The sequence below is a fragment of the Fukomys damarensis genome, unplaced genomic scaffold, assembly GCF_012274545.1.
Source record: "Fukomys damarensis isolate Sample0158 unplaced genomic scaffold, DMR_v1.0_HiC HiC_scaffold_10, whole genome shotgun sequence".
Taxonomy (NCBI): domain Eukaryota; kingdom Metazoa; phylum Chordata; class Mammalia; order Rodentia; family Bathyergidae; genus Fukomys; species Fukomys damarensis.
This window is the reverse complement of record NW_022900922.1, coordinates 33,730,396-33,748,285: the sequence shown is the minus strand read 5'-3', so window position 1 is coordinate 33,748,285 and position 17,890 is coordinate 33,730,396. Positions and strand designations below refer to the sequence as shown.

At 39.5% G+C, this 17,890-nt stretch overlaps 1 protein-coding gene across 2 annotated transcripts in view; it reads right to left on the bottom strand.

Moving 5' to 3' along the window:
- Nucleotides 1-17,890, bottom strand: part of F13a1 (coagulation factor XIII A chain) — a 149,402-nt gene that overhangs the window by 88,866 nt on the left and 42,646 nt on the right. The window lies entirely within an intron of this gene.

Below are 17,890 nucleotides of genomic sequence, written 5' to 3'. Positions count from 1 at the left end.
CAGGGTCTGCATGCTAAGAAGATACTCAGGGGATTTATGTACACAGTTGATTCTTAGAAGCTTAGACCTCCACTTTGAGCTGATCTGTGGTCATGGAATCCTTTAGTAATTACTTAGTCTCATGTAGTCTCCTGTACTTTCTTGTAGTATTTTATTTTTATTCTCTGCCTCTTGGCTACTATTTGCCTGGTTTCATACTGCTCTATGAATACACACACACACACACACGCATGCACACATGCACGCACGCACATACAGTGGATCCATGTTCCTCTAGTTCTGAAACTACAGTTTAACCACTCTGTTTGAAAATATTTGGAAAAAAAAACAGTATTGCAACTGTTGATATAGCATTAATATTGTATTAAGTAGAATAAGTCATCCAGAGATAAGTTATACAGGAGTAATATGCATAGGTTCTGTACAGATACTGCACTGTTTAATACAAGGGATTTGAGCATCGATGGATTTTGTCATCCTCGGGAGGGCACCTGGAACCACCCCTGTAGATACCAACGATGGCTGTATATTTCAATGTTCAGTAAACAACACACTGGTAAAGTGTACAATTTCATCACCAGGATAATAAGCACATCCTTCACCTTAAACATTTCCTTCACTTCTCTGTGGTCACTTTCTCTCCATTCTGCACCCCATCTTAGAAGTAGGGTTCCATTATTCATCTTTCTGTCACTGTAAACCGTCCAGAATTTTGTATAAATAGAATCATATGATATGTACTTTTTTTTTTGTAGTCTGGATTCTTTCACCCTGGTGCCTTATTTTGGGTGTTGTTGCTGTGCCAATAGTTCATTCTTCCCAGAGCCATTTCATCTTTTCCAGAAGATTCCAGAGTTCCATAACAAGTGTGCCACCATCTTACCTCAGCCCTGGAAAGTATGAGCTATGATGCTGGCTCAGGGCTGAATTCTTGGGGCAGAAAGCTGTTAAGAGCAGCCTGTGTATAGACTGAGGACCTCCAAACTAAAACCACCGTTTCTTTTCCAAGGGGAACTGACCAGAGCTAATGCATAAAGAAGTGACAGCCAAGTTTGAAGATTTGAGATTAATATTTCCAAGAAAATGCATGAAATAACACTTTTATTTTAAAAGAAAATAAGGTGAGAGTATATATGAAGGGCATTGAATATTCATATGTACACAGTTGTCTACCAGATGCTAACATATCCAGAAAATGAAGAGCCACTCACATATTTTTATTTTTTTATTGTAGTCATTTAACTGTTGCGAGAACTGCAATAATAGCCATTTTAGCTAAAAAAAAATTAAATAGTTGCTATAGGGCTAGAATCTCCTCTTAAGTCTTGTGAGGTATGGGAGTGCCATTTGGGAATCTTGAATAATGACACTGTAATGTTTTCCTTTAATATGAAATGTTCATGGACTTGTCCTGTGAGATAGTAGAGTATACTATAAGATACAATATGTAAATAATTGGTAGGAAATATATTAATGGATCAAAACAGTCCAGAAAATAGATGTCAATATATGCACATATATTTCTCTAAAATTAATGTATAAATAAAGGAAAAATCAAAGGCAATGATTAGAGTGTTCATTAATGGAATTTAGAAAATAGGCTGTTAGGGAAAAGTACATTTTATGTACATCAAAATAAACTGAATAAACTTAAAAACTTAAAAGCATAGAAAATCTAGAATAAGATAAAGGTGAATATTTATTTGATCTTTTTATGAGAAAAAACAATTTTTTGAGCACTTGAACTCACTATGTACCACAGGCTGGCCTGATCTCACAGTGATCCTCCTGCCTCAGCCTCCTGAGTGCTGGGATTAAAGGTGTGTACCACTATGACTAGGGAGAAATTTTTATCCAGACAAAAACAATAGAAAAGCTATCAAAGGAAATAATCAATGCATTTTTATTTTATATAAATGTCAAACTTTTGAATTTCAGATGCAATAAAATGTAAAGCATATGACAAATGAAGAAAATATTTCCAACAGTTTTTGCAATTTACTTACAAACACTGACAAATTTTCCTTACATACAAAAAATTCAATAAATTGAAAAGAAAATCATAAAGTATATACAGGAAGTCAGCCTGGGAAAGCCAGTTCATAATTGAGGAAATTTAACTGGAAAGTATATATGTTAAAACCATAAGAGTAAAATGAAATACATACTTTACCTATACGTGTACATATATTTATAATATATATGTATGTATGAGTTTAAAGTTATACTACTCAATACCAGCTACTGTATGATAAATTGCCAACCTACTGCTGGGACTGTAATTGCCACAATATTTTGAAAAGCAACTTGGCAAATGTGTCATTTCTCTTTAAAATTTCCATGGTATTTGCTCCATAGTGTTAATATACATATCCAAGGGAGATAATTCAGAGATGAATCAAAAATATATTTACACTGTTTGTTCATCATATTACTTTCAGTAAAACGTGAGGAAAAAAATGAAATGTTCCCACATTTTTCTATATGATGTAATAGTCATGTAGTCCTTGTGTGTTCTTTGGAGAATTAAAAAAAATAATATAAGTATACCAAAATGAAAACCTAGAATGTGAAACATACAGCCTATATCAAATATGTTTAATTATGTTAAGAAAGAAAAAACAGAAGATAATTTGATCAAGATAACTGTGACATTTGATATTCATTTATGCCCTTATTACTACAGAGTACTTGAAATGACTGAATTCACAATACTACTAGTGGGGCAGGGAGAAAGAGTACCCTCAGCATCTCTAGAAGAATCAAGGATTTCTTGACACACAAAAAATTCACGGGTAGGAAAAATATGAGAAGAAGCATGAGATATGTTCAGAAAGTCCAACATCTGCATTTCATTGTTTAAAAATGTCACAGAAAATAAAAAGGAAAAACATTGTCAAAGATATGAGAAAAACAATTCCTGGAGCTAAAGAAAGTCTTTCCAAAAATAAAAGCACAAAGAAAACAAAACAAAAACCGCATAGATGCAAACTGTTCCTATGTTAAAACTTCAAAGAAAAAGCAGAAATCTTAAAGGCTTTAAACCTCGTATTCTAAATGAAATTGAAAATACCAGTAATGACCAATTTGGATGTAATTTTCTCTTTAAAATTTTCCATTTCTCTTCTTACAAATTTGCATAGGTCTTATGTTAATTTTCAAATTGCTACATACATATACATACATACAGACACACATAAAACTACAGGGAATATTTGGAGGTGGTACACATGTTTATAGCAGAGATTTGGTGATGGTTTTATGGGTGTATAATTAGCTCCAAACTTAAAAAGTTGTTCACTTGTTATATGCATAGCTTTTTGTATGTCAAGCATACCTCAGTAAAGTGGATTTTACAAATTATTTTACTTACACGCAATACATAAATGAGTAAAGAAAAAAAGATGCATTTGCTAGTTCTAGCCAAAAAAAAAAAAATCTAGAAAATAAAGCAGCTAATGTTTTAGCAATGCATGTCTTAAAGCCTGGATTATGGTTTTTGTGCGAGTCAGCTCTCTGAGGCTACGACAAACTACCTGAGATAAACAGTTGATAAAGAGGAAAGGCCTATTTTGTCTCACGGTATAGAAGTTTCAGTCCACGTTCATTTCTTCCTATTACTATTAAGCCTTTAACAAGCCAGTATCTCATGATGGGCCAGTGTGGCAGAAAAGGCTGCTCACCTGATGGCATCCAGGGAGCAAAAAGAGAGACAAGAAGAGAAGGCTTCCCAGTATCCCCCTACAATAACATGTTCCCATGACTTAACTTCCTGCCATTAGGCTCCACCTCCTAAAGTGTCCACCAACTCTTAACAGCACCACAGGCTGGCAAGCAAGCCTCATGTGTGGGCCTTTGGTGAACCTTTCAGATCCAAACAATAACAGTCTTCTATCACAGTGCCCCTCCCTTCCCTGAAAACTGAAAGGTATCTGGGCTTTTTAAGAGAATTAATTCATCACAGCTCCAGGTCACCAAATACACAAGACCACCCTGAAACATTTCTTCCTGACACAAAATATTGAAATAATCACAGATTCTAGGAGGTGTGTCAAAGAGCTTGGAAGCCAACCTAAAGTGGATGTCACTTGTTAAGGTTGGAAAAACTCAAATATCAGAATAATGGTTTCTGCAAAGGATTGGAGCAAATTGAATATTTCAGTATTTACTAATTCACTATGATTTTCCAAATGCATCAATCCCTTTGTACAGTGCTGCAAATTAGACACCTGAGAAATAAAGGAAAGAACATTTGAATTTTACCTCAAGGTAACAAACTGCTGCTAATAAGTGTTGAAGTAATAGTATAATTAGAATATTGACATTTTGAATTTCTAATGAAATACTGCGTCTATGCTGAAATCTATAAAGACAACTTCATGATGGATGGATAAGACTGCTCTATTTCTATTGATAAATCTAAACATGTGTATGTATTGATTGGATAAATGCCTTAGGAAGCACATGGCAAAATGTATGAAGTGTTTTGACCACCTCCCCCTTTCAAAACAAATTGAAGATGAATCTAATCTCATCACTAGATCTGACTCCTGAACAGAGAGTACCATAGGGTTTAGAGAGACAAATTTCATGACACCAGGATAGAGAATCAGCCAAATTAAGAATATGGCAGGTTCTCTATGACTAACAACCCAGTTTCAGCAACCAATTTGTGGTAGGAAACAAATAAAACAGATGAAGAGGATTGCTTTGGAGTAAAAGATTTAAGGGATATACCAACCAAGTTTAATTGATAGACCTCAATTTGAGCAAAGAAACTAAATATATTCTTTAGATGGAGGGGAAATTTGATTATAGACCATTAATTAGATAATACCAAATAACTTATTGACGCTGTTAGTTCTAATCATGACGTAGTTAGGCATCACTTAGCACTGGGGATGCATTCCAAGTGAGATGTGTCATTAGACAATTTCATTATTGTTTGAATTAATATGAAATATATAGACTGAGGAAGCCACAATTTTACTAGCAGACAGATCTGTCACTGACAGAAATATTGTCAAGGAGCTCATGGCTGTGTGGGTGTGTCTGTGCATACACGCAAAGACATGCACATATATAAAACATGCATATTTATATAACGTACTCATAAACACACATATGTGAATACAAACCTAGATGTACATTTGGATACATTTTAATTTTTTAAAGATGTGTGCTATATTGCATGGCATAAAGTAACATGCTGACTGGGATTCGTTTGAAAATATTAAGGCAAAGCACAGGGGAAAAATGATAAAGCAATTGTGGCAAAATCTGCTAACTGTCGAGTCTGCAAGATAAGTAAACAGGTATTCTACTACTTTTTCTACTTTTGAGTCCGTTGAAAATTTTTTAATAAAAATAAACTTTGCCAAAGGCACAAGAGAAAATTGAATAAACAGAAACATCCCACACATTTCTACTTGGATGTGAAGAGTCAATAATATAAAGATATAAATTCTATCCAAGTTAGTCTGTAGTCAATGTGAATTGAACCAAAATGCCATTTGGATTCTTTAGAACTCTGCAGGTTGGCTCAAAAGCTTATGTGGAATAAAAAACAAAAAAGGAAAAAAAAGTTAAAAAGTAAATATTTAAAAGGAAGAAAAACTGGAGGACTTGTGCAATGGCAGAGTGAACTTTAGGCTCTAATTTGCATGCCCTTGCATCCATGGCTTTTGCCAGGTAACTAGCAGTCCTTTCTGTAAGATGGACCCTTCCCCCTGGCTTTGGGCTTGGCTTGGTGAACATGGTGTTTGTGGAAGTGATGCTCTCACAGCTCTGCAGCTGCCACCAGGAGAAGAGCACACCTAACAAGCCTACTGATCAAAGGACAGTGAGCATCCCCACAGTTGGGCAGGGACAGGATGAGCCTCTCATTTCAAGTAGAGCTGGCCAATCAAACCTCATCCACACTGACCCAGATCCAGACCCACAAGAGCAAAGGCTTACCAGTGAGCACCATTATAATTTTCTATTTTATGGTCTATCACTGTGACTACAGCTACTGTAACTAAAACTGATATTGTCAGGGCAGAGTAATATACTAATACATGGGTGGAGCCAGATGTGTACTATGTAGCTGTGTTTTATCTTGATATATGATAAAGATGGCACATAAAACCAATGGGTCATGATGGACCTACTTTTTCCAGCACTGTGTGAATTCATTCTTGTTCCCTTATTGTCCCATGGGGTAACATTTATTCCACTGCATGGAGATTGTCATTTAATTTTATTATTTATTGAATACGCATGTGTTTAGTATTTACTACGTGCCAGAACTTTCTACATATTATACACAAACAAATTAACTAATTAGAACTCATAACATCCCTACAAGAAAGGTATCACATTATCCCATTTTACAGATGAGGAAACAGAGACAGGTCAAGTGAGTTTCCCAAGGCCCCACTGCTTGTCAGATAGGAAGCCAGGATTTGAAAATTAGCTGCTGCCCAAGTAGACCATGACTCTTCCTTCCCAGGGACCATGCCACTGTGTCCCCAGCATCCAGCACAAAGGTGGGAACAGCACCGGGAATCTGGCAGGAAGTCAACAAACGTCTCCTCAAGATGGAGTGATGGGGATATGATGGAAGGTTAGAGAATGAAAGAGAAGTCCCAGAAAATGAAAGATTTACTTTGGGCTCTGGGTTATTATTGATGGGAAGTGATAAATTTGAAAACTATGAGTAGGAGGAGTTCTGGGGTGCCACACCAGGCCACCCTTTTCCTTCCAGCAGCTGAATTAAATTTTCCCTCAAACTGGGCAGGCATCATCATGAATCCTCAGAAAGGTGAGAAAGTCAAATGGGAAGTCTTGATTTTAATTTTAAATTTATTTATGATTTTAAAAGAAGATTGAGGGTGGAAAGCAGTGCTTTATTTCCCCTGTTTTTATTCAGATCTGTCACTTTAAAATATAGTTGTCCAAAGCTGGGTGAAAAAAAACAGAATTTATATCACTATGGAAACTCCAAAAACTCCTAAGGTTTGAAAGGCTAATAAAAACAAGAAAATTTAGTCATTTGCCTCCAGATATGTATGGGGTTTTTTTTTGGTGTTGTTTTTGTTTGTTTTAAAATATTAGTTTTGTTTTAGAAGAATAGTAGGGTGTTAGCAGTTGCAAGGGGTAAGCTGTTTCCCCTCATAGTTAAGGACAGAACTCCAGTAATAGGAAAAACTAACAAATAACTCACTGCTCTAGAAACGCAACACTTTGGCCTGTTTGGTGGTAGGAGAGAGGGGGAGCACTTGTACATAAGTCTGGGAGCTTTACTTCTCAATTACATAAGGACTGAGAGGCACCACAGCTCACACAATGGTGGTGGTGGTAGCACCAAGGGTTGCCCAGGTAATCTTTGGCAAACAACCATCGCTGCAATAAAACACATGGGGAACACAGATGACATGTAGCCCCATGGGCGGATGTGACACAGTGTCTCTAGCTACCCCAAGCTTCTCTATCACCAGAGTAGACCCCCAAAGGCATTGTGCATAACCACCCTTCCAGAGTGACTAACAGTTTACACTAGTCAAGTAGTAAAAAAGAATGATGATCTCATTTATTTTACTGTTCCTTTGGTGGGAATAGTGGGGTAGTTACAGAAAAGAGAATTGTGGGCTGCAAAATTTTAGGACTCACTTATATGGCTGATTTCAGACACCTTTGGAAATGATTACTGGTCTCCCCACCCGGAGAAAGTACAAATTTATAGCAAACATGTGAAGATGGATGCGGGGCCTATTGATTTTAGTATCTGAGCAGCCTCTTTGGGAGAAGGAGGGCCATTTATCATTGCATGGGCTCAAAATACCTTTTGCTATTTACATGTTATTTTAAAGCTAAAGTCCCATTTCCAATGTTTAGAGCTCAGGGATTAGGAAAAACTATAGTGCTAGGAAGGCCATCACACAAGGTATTTCTGAGAGGCTTTCAGTTTCCTTCCAGGCTTGGTTTTACTTCTAATCTGTTAGAGGGAATAATGATTCAGCCCTTTCAAAAAGGCAAGAGGTGTTGAATTTTAGTGAAGCCAGAGATTTAGAGCCCGGAGTTTAGGAATCACTTCTACTTCCCTCCCCTTTATATAAAAACTAGGTATCACTAACAAAAGAGGAAAGACTTCCTCTGATAACAAACAGTCATTGTTAGGGGGAGTGGCTTCATCTGCAGGGCAAATATAACTCCAGATTGGTGTCATCATGATATGTTTTTCCATCTCCAAGTAAATCACAAGGGGCAGCAAGCTCCGGCTGGCTGTGTGTGCTGTGGGCATATTAGGACAAGCTTCCTGTCTATGCAGGCCATGAAATGTTGGACCCTATTAAGGAATGGCATTTCCAGAGTCTGCACTTTTTATTCTGGAAGGTTCCATTGCCCTGATTTCTCCACATGGTTTAATACAGCTACTCCTGCAGTCTGGCCTTTGCTCCTATTGGCTCCAGAATGCACTGGGTCCCCGAAACAGGAGAGCTTTCTCTCCCAGTGGTTGGAGCTGTTTACATTCTTGCAAACACATAGGATGACACTTTGGCACACACCAGCTGGGGAAGTTTAGTCGATATGTGTTAATTTGCTAGCTTTGCTGGTTAAGGACTTTTTAGTGTAGATATCTTCAAAAGCTAGACTATTATTCATGAAGCAATTCTACAAAGAAAATGTCAGACCTTCTTTACTTAGCACATATTCTCTAAGGGTGGCTGTGCCCTTGCTGGCATGTTTTAATTTTTCTTTCTTTCCCAGAGAAATTTTTCCTTTGATCTTATAGCTGTCAGCTCAGTTTTATATTTATTTATTTTTTATTTCTAAGGGTAAGACTTCCAACATTGATGGATCATCACAGAAAGCTTTCTGGCTGGCCATCTATTGCTTATTTATCTTGGTGCACAAGGCCAGAAACCAATGACTTTTGTTTTAAAAATAAAATAGCTTTCTCTGATTGAGTTAAGTTTTGTCCCCAGTCTGTTTCCTAATTTTCTGTATGACCTTGAAAAATTTATACTACACTGAGGAGTCTGTTTTCTGTCTTGAAATATGAGCCAAATAATCCACTCCTGACCTCTGAAAGTGGTGGTTATCAATTCAGTTCAGCCAACATTCAGTGAGCAGCAACTGTGCCAGGCACTATACAAGGCTGAATGAGGTTAGTGTCATTTTCCTGAACACATGATAGAGTATAGAAAATTCCCCATAGAAGGAGTTATAAGCAACATGAATTGGTAGATGAATATGAGTCTGCATTAGACACTTGCAACCCTGCTCCTCCCAGAAACATCTCATAAAAAGCTCTGGCCCTTGATCCTGAGGTCACTTATATGCCACAAAAATGAATATTTATTCTGAGCCATCTGGGGTCCATTTTGGTGACAGAGCCTATGTAAGTCACTCCCCTTGTTGCTGAAACAAAATACCTGACACCCACAACTCAAAGAAGAGAAAGAAGAAGGAGAAGGGGGGGGGGAAGAGGAGAAGAAGAAGAAGAGGAGGAAGAAAAGGAAGAGGAAGAAGAAGAAGGAGGAGGAGGAGGAAGAAGAAGAAGAAGAAGAAAAAGAAGAAGAAGAAGAAGAAGGAGAAGAGGAGGAGGAGGGGGAGGAGGAGGAGGAGGAAGAAGAAGAAGAAGAAGAAAAAGAAGAAGAAGAAGAAGAAGGAGAAGAGGAGGAGGAGGGGGAGGAGGAGGAGGAGGAAGAAGAAGAAGAAGAAGAAAAAGAAGAAGAAGAAGAAGAAGGAGAAGAGGAGGAGGAGGGGGAGGAGGAGGAGGAGGAAGAAGAAGAAGAAGAAGAAAAAGAAGAAGAAGAAGAAGAAGGAGAAGAGGAGGAGGAGGGGGAGGAGGAGGAGGAGGAAGAAGAAGAAGAAGAAGAAAAAGAAGAAGAAGAAGAAGAAGAGGAAGAGGAAGAGGAAGAGGAAGAGGAAGAGGAAGAAGAATAAGAAGAAGAAGAAGAAGAAGAAGGAGGAGGAGGAGGAGGAGGAGGAGGAGGAGGAGGAAGAAGAAGAGGAAGAGGAAGAGGAAGAGGAAGAGGAAGAAGAAAGAGGAAGAAGAAAGAAGAAGAAGAAGAAGAAGAAGAAGAAGAAGAAGAAGAAGAAGAAGAAGAAGAAGAAGAAGAAGAAGAAGAAGAAGAAGAAGAAGAAGAAGAGGAAGAGGAAGAGGAAGAGGAAGAAGAAGAAGAAGAAGAAGAAGAAGAAGAAGAAGAAGAAGAAGAAGAAGAAGAAGAAGAAGAAGAAGAAGAAGAAGAAGAAGAAGAAGAAGAAGAAGAAGAGGAAGAAGTCGTCTATTTTGGCTCCCTGTGGGCTGTCTCCAAGGCAGGATGTCATGGCCAAGGGGCATAGAGAAGGAGAGCTGCTCACCTCATGGCAGATAGGAAGCAGAAAAGGTACAGGGAGGAGCTGGCAAGGGAGATAAGCCTTCCAGGTCACACTCACAGTGAGCCACCTCTTCCCACCAGCCCCGTCTCCTAAAGTGAGACAGATACATGCTCCTATAATCCAATCAACTTCCACAGGTCCTATCTATGATCACATGACATTTTAGGAGGACATCGAGACCTAAGTCACACTGAATGGTACTTGGTACAGAAAGGATACATGAGGCTGTCAGTGACTCACACCCTGAGAACAGTGATACAATAGTACTCCCTTCTGTATGGAGGATGCCTTACAAGACACCCAGTAGAGGTCTGAAACCATACTGTGTGTTTGTTATATGCCCTATGGCATTGCACATAGCAGCAGAGTTAACACGTCCTTCCGCGGGTTATGCCTTGGTGCCTGGTGCCTCGTTAGTGTCATTACTCTTATGCTTTGGAGCCATTATCAGGTTAAATAAGGGTTTACTTGAAAGAAAGAACTGCAATACATTGGCAGTCCATCTGGTAATTGAGTCACTACTGAGTAACTAGTGAGAGGTAGCTTACAGGGCATGGATACTCTGAACCAGGGGTGACTTTGTGTCCAGGACAGCAGGCAGAGCTGAATTGTGTGAGATTCCATCACACTACTGAAGATGGAATGTAACTTGTAACTTACGGAATTCTGTATTACTGGAATATTGCATTTGTTGTTTTTGGAATGTGGTTGACCTCAGGTAACTGAAAGGTCAGCATGCAAAGCTACAGACAAAGGAAGACTACTGTATAAACCATTTTATTGAACAGAAGGCCTTGCATAAAAGATTACATTTTTCACATGAGCTTTCATGACTCAATTAACCAACAATTCTGTTCTATTTTTCATAAGCACTGCTCTATTGGGGTGAGAGAAGGTATATGAGAATGTCACTGACATATTTCCTTGCCTCCCCTCAGCTGGATCAGAGGTCCTTGTTTGGTGTTTTTGATTTGTTTTAATACTTTTTAGTATTCTAATTCGATTTTATTAGTAGTTCAGTTGTAAAATTCTCATTAGCAGCTCTGTGAGGACAAAAATTGCATCTTTCTTTTCACTGCCATATCCCCTGTGCAAAATACAGCTCAGGCTCTTAATATTTTTGAATGAATAAACAATACTGTGGTATGGTGAATGGGTAATTGCGTTGTCATGGCCACCGGGGAGCCGGGTCATCAATATTTGTAACTGGTGGATGAATAGCTATAGTCTGAGGGTATAAAATCTGGTCTTGTCTCTGGGGCCTTCAAGAGAAGGGGTGTCCAAGTAGTTCTGTTGAGAATGACAGACCTGGGCAATGACTTCATTCTGTACAAGATCTAAATGATCATGCATACTTAAAAAGCAAATAATCTAAATTTAATAAAAAAACACAAGCCATCATGTGTTTTTTTTTTTTTTTTTTTTTTTTTTTTTTTTTTTACTCTCAGTTAAAATTATCCAAGATATTGGAAATGTGTTGGGTTCTTTACATTAAGTTCAATTGATTTCGTTGTCTAAAAGAAAACGCAAAATCACACTGCATAAACAAATTAGAAATGTAAGACACTAGCCTGGTGTAAGATGCTAGAGAGAGAAACTTCCACACGCATTACCCACAAACATGCTCCTCCCAATATACCCTATGTTTTTGACTCAGGATGGTGAGGTCCAAGATTGCCTCTACCACGTATCTGTGATGATAGGGTACAGTGAACCCAAAGAATATCTGCCTGGAATTATCAAATCAAATCAGCCTCCATGAATGAAACCTCATGTATGTGCCAGGCACTAGAGATATGGGGTTGAATAAGGTATGGGAAGGTCAGGGATGGAGGATGTAGGGGAGAATAAATTCTCAAGAGAAGGAAGACCCCTTGGAAATAATGGGTGGCCAACCAGACATAACAAAAAACACCCCAGAGTGCTGGGCAAACTGTCAGAAATCTAAATATTTCAGAACTTTCTATCTAGCACTAATGCCAGACTACCAAACCAGAACATTTGACATTTATATTGTGAAATACATTCAATAATTCAGAGTTCCTGAGTGGTCAGAAAAACAAGATGAATTCACAATAAATGTCGAATTTATTCCTGCTGTCTCTGTGGGTACAGTTCTGTCCTCAGAGCCCTGGAGAAAGGCTCCCTTGTAGAATGAATGTGAAGCCTGGTTAGCACTATTAACTTCAAAACTAAGCAATAATTCTCCCTGCAGCCTCCACTGCCCTCACTAGCGTAGTCCTGCTATTGATCTCCATTAATGATTTAGTGATTAAGGAGGATAAATTGCCTATGAATACAAAGCACGCTGAAGGGCCCCAGGAACACAGCCAAGAATTCTCCTACCAATAAGTGAGGTACGTGCTGGTGTAACTTTCAGCCCAGGATCCACTGCCACCTTGAAATTCACCTCCATATCTGGTGTGTGATATTTCCAGCACTTTGCTCAACCTGACTTTCTTTGGGTGACTTCTGTGGACTGTTCTTCTTTTGTTCTTTGCTATCTTTCCACTCGGGCTGTGGTTCCACTTCTGTTTTGACCTAGTTTGCAGTTGCTCATTGACTCCCTTTTTATATGGTAGCAAACACAAGTATAAAACGGGGGACTGTAGGGCTGAGGTATATCTGGCTGTGTGTGTAGGGCAATCATCTTACAGACCTCTTTCTTGGATTATGCCTTGGACACTCAGCTGGAAATTCACACAGTGAGAGATGAGATGATCTCTTTCCCCCTATTTATGAACACCCCCTTGAACTTTAATGTATATTAAGAGAGGGAGGTTAACAGGTATTTTCTTAAAATGTAGCACCAGGCTTTTTCTGGAAGAAATGGTCTCAAAGAAGTGTGCAGTCCCCAAAAGCACTGCTATTGGAGGAGTCCAAACAACAGAATCAAAAAGCTTGCATAAGAGAGGAAAGAATTTGCTCCTGGGCAAGAATGAGAGAAGAGTTTGGAGAACAAAGATGATCAATAGAGGGTGAGAGAAGAAGTAGAAGGTGGACAGAGGCTGGAATCAGTTTCAGGGAAGAACTAGTCAAATTTTAAGGAGGGTGAATGTTATACTTTATATCTAGACGTTCCCCCCAAAGCCTTGTGCACTCATAGGTGGAACTTTGAGAGGTGAATGGATCTAGGGCAAGTGAAGGTAGATTAAGGGTGTGTGAATATAGATTAGATTAGGGGTGTGATAGCTAAATTAGTCCACTGATTGGTTATCAGGGTTCTGGATATGGATAATGGAAAGCCCCACCCTGGATATGGATGGCTCTACCCAAAAGACTTATAGCCTGGACGGTATAAAAGGGAAGGCAAGGCTTGTCAATGCTCCTTCACTGCTTGCTGCCTCCTGCCTGTTTATCCTTGGGCTGTTTCTCCTCTGAGACCTCCCTTTGCCATGCCACCCTGCCTTGGAGCCAGTCAACTATCAACTGAAACCTCTACAAACTGTGAGCCAAAAATAAATCTTTCCTCCTTTAACTTGTGTGTGTCAGGTATTTTGTCTGAGCAATGAGAAAAGTAACTAAGACAATAAAGTATACCCTTCTGTGCTTTATTATTATTGTTTTGAGATTATCATGTAAACCAATGGTTTGCCAAGTGTGGTCCTACCTGGTAGCATCAGCACACCCTGGGGACTATTTAGACATGCAGATGCTAAGGTCTGACCTCAGACCTATTCATACAAATCTGTCTTAACAAGCCCTTCTGGTCATACCGAAGTCCTCCAGGTCTGAGAACCATAGAGACAGTCCTTCTACCTCTTACTGTCCATACTAAACTACAATAAAGTCTAGAGACATTCACAGATATTTTTGTGTAACTGTCTTTTGCTATGGTTGAAGATACTATTAAAATTGAAGAAGGGTTGAATTTTTCATTTGGGGTGTCACAAGGGTAAGTAGTACAGGAAGTTAAAAAATCCTACTGTTACAGGGACAGAGATACCCCAGAAATTCCCAGAAAGGCTCAGACTTCCACAGGCCAAGGGACTGAGGGCAATGTGGCCACTTTCCCTATGTTCTAGAGAGCAGAGAGGGCCACCTGCCTTGATCTGTGAGAAGCTCACCTTGTACTCCCCACATGACTATTTCATATCTTCCCCTACAAGCCCCCACATTCCCTCCTTCGTGCTTGCTCTCAACATAAGACTTTGCTTTATTCTTCACAGAGAAAGATAAATCTCAAAACAGCAACAACCTCGTCCTCTTTCCACCAAATCTAGAAAATCTTCACCACCTTTCCTACTGTGTCTCTTTCCCAGCTCAATGGGCAGGCTCTCTCTCATGGGCCTTTCACCTGTTCCTGAAGCCCCATTCACTCTAGGATTTCGTTCCTCAACCAAGATTCAAGAATTACCCACAGAACTTTGGAAAAAACCTGAAGGCGGGGTGGTACTCTAGACCAATTCCATCAGAACATCTGCATGGGAGCACAGAGTCACTGGTGGGGTATAAAGCTCTCTAAATGATTACAATTTGCAGCCAAGGCTATGAGCTGCTTGCCTCCTTCTGGGAAGTAAATTTCTACTTCCTGGTTCATCTTCATCATCATAAAATCACATCCACATTCTCCTTCTCCTGTTTTTTTTTTTAAAAAAATCTCCTTTGACCTTCACATCAACACTGAGCCTCTACAGGATGTCTTCTTAAAGGAACTGGTGATACCTGCCATGTACACTCTCCATTGTCATTTACTCTATAGCCCGTGCCCATCTCCCTGGCTTCTGCCCCATTGCTTTGGTGAAACAGTTCCTTTCAAGATTGCCAGTGATGCCCATGTTTCCACAAGGCATGATTACTTTCTTTCCTATCCAATTCAACTAACCAGCAACATTCAACAGAATTATCATTGTCTTCTGGAGTCAATCAGTACGCATGGTTCTATGATTTGATTTCCTTGTACCCACTAATTGCTCCTCCTCAGTCTCCTTTGTTGACTTCTCTTTGTCTCTACTGTAGTTGCTGATGATCTTGAATCCATTTTTGTTCCTTCTTGCTCTTGATGGTGCCCATGTTTACAGCTATAGCTCAACCATCTCCTTTGAGCTTTAAATTCACTTATACAAGTGGCTTTTTGGCATCTTCGCTTGAATGTTTCAGATATCATCAAGTTAACAATTCCCTGTGTATTTCTTAGTTTTATCCCTGGGTTATCTTTTCATTCCCCTGTCTTCCTAGGTCTGAAAATGGCATCACCATCAACTTGATTGGCCAAACCAGACATCTAGAGTTACCCTTAACTCCTCCCTCTTCTTTACCTTTCATCTTTCTGAAATTTCTAAACACAGCTCTACCGTCCATCCCCTTCTCAGCCCATGGCCCAGGCCATAGTCCAGGCTCTCATGGTCTTTGTGTTGGATCACGGCTTCCAACCTGTTCTCTTTGGTTTCAGTCTCACCTTCCTTCAATCCTTTCTCTGCACAGTGATACATAGGAGAGACCCCTCTAGTGTAACAGAGCAGAGATCACATTATCCTCAGGTCTAGGCAACTTTCTGAGCAGGAATACTGGAAGCTGATTACCATGGATGCAACCCAAGGCCAAAGCAGCAATTAGGTGTTCAGACCTTCTCAGACCACTCGCCTCCTGAGTGATTCTTCTGTATAATCAGTATGAGAAGAAACATATTCCTTGCAAGAGGAATGGCCACATAAGTTGAAATGCATGTGCAGGTGTACCTCATTTTAGGCAAATGATATAACACAGAAAAGCTGTGACGGAAATCTGGGATAAATCGCATCATTCCTTAAACACTCCAGAGTGCTGGTCAGTTATACGAAGCCTGTAACTTTCCTTTTGCAAGTTAAGAATGAACTCCTGATGTATTTATTTTATAAGTATAGACTTTTTTAAAGTACAGTTTTCTTAGGATGGACTACCTCCTACATTCTTTTCCAACTCAGCCTCTGTTATAGGTGACATTGAGGATGACCCCTAAGGGCCTCACATACTCACAGGCAGGGTCTTTGCAGGGGGAGTGGACAATGGAATGCTGTGACTGTTTAGTGTTAGGAGGCAGAAGAGGTGAGCCAGGGGAGTGTGATCTCCCCTGCATCTCCCTCCACATCTCTTCCTTTCTCTCCCTAATTCCTGACCTCCATGATGTGAGCTGCTCCCCTCCACCAGTCCCTTCTGCTGTGCCTTTCTGCCTCCGAGCTGGCCAACCATGGACTAAAATTGTGAACCCAAATAAACCTCTCCTTTAAGTTGTGGGTGTTGGGTATTCTGGCCCAGTGATGAGAAAAGTGATTAAGGTGATCTCCTTTGCCATTTCCCCTACTGGACTCCTGAAAGCTGGTGTTCCCAAGGATTTGACACTGTGTCTTAGTTCCTCTCTTATCTGTATCTCCTCCCTAGATACAGCTAACTCCCAAACTCACAACTCTGATTCATATCCCTAGTAACATTTCTTGGATAGCAGTAATTAGCTACAGCCAGCTCTTCACAGAGCACCCCATCAACCAGCTACAAAATGCTTTATCTGACCGATGAATTACTATAAATAGGAGTTCACTTTTGAACAGCACATGGCCCAGTTAGCATCTCCCATCAGGATCTTCCTTGAACTTCCATCTCATAGATAGATTGAAGTGCTCAGAAACTGACAGGTATGCAGCACACGCCTGTAGTCCCAGTACTCAAGAAGCTGAGGCAGGAGGATCGCCATAAGTTTGAAACCAACCTGAGATGCCTAATGAGTTCACGGCCAGCCAGAACTATATGATGAGAACTTGTCTCAAAACAAAAAAACAAAACAAAAAAAAAACCCGAAGCAAAACAGATCGAAACAAATGAAGCGTTTGTTCAGAAAGAGATAATAAAAAAATGGGTGGGTGAGGAGTCTAGGATTAGCTCGACGCTGCACTATTGGAACAGTTCATTCAAAAAAAGGACAGTAGGACCCAGGTTTATGCTCTATATTAGTGGGAAACATTGTTGCTGTCTTATAATCTACATCTAGTTCAGATCAATCTCCTGGTCCAAATGTAATTTTCTCAAATAAGAGCCATTCTACATTAGCAATAATAGACCCACTACTTGAGAAGCCTCCCGCTCTCAATTCGCAGGAAGATATTGTTTTAGCACCAAAACCCAGAAAGTGATCTCTCCCGATCAGTGCTGCCTCTGCCCTTATTATTCCCTTACCAAGTGTTGGGAGCAGACAGAGGGGAGGCAAGGAAGGGCAGAAATGGGCAAGGGGAAGAAGTCTGTGTGTTACTGAATGCTTAAATTGAATTGATAGAGAAATGGTTGAACTCGACTGGGTTTATTTGAATATAACTAGGTTAAGCTTCTGCTGCGGGCAGAGAAGAAGACCAAAATAGCATTACAGATTAAGTTGTACTATATTAAAATATAGTCAATGTTTGTATATTAAGGGTTATGATTTGAGAAATATGTACAGACTGTGCATATAAATAAGTCTATGAGATACTTGAGATTTCCAGTTTTGAATTAAAGAGATGGAGAAAATCCACTATGGAAATGGCCAATTCCTTTTTTTTTTTTTTTTTTTTTGGTT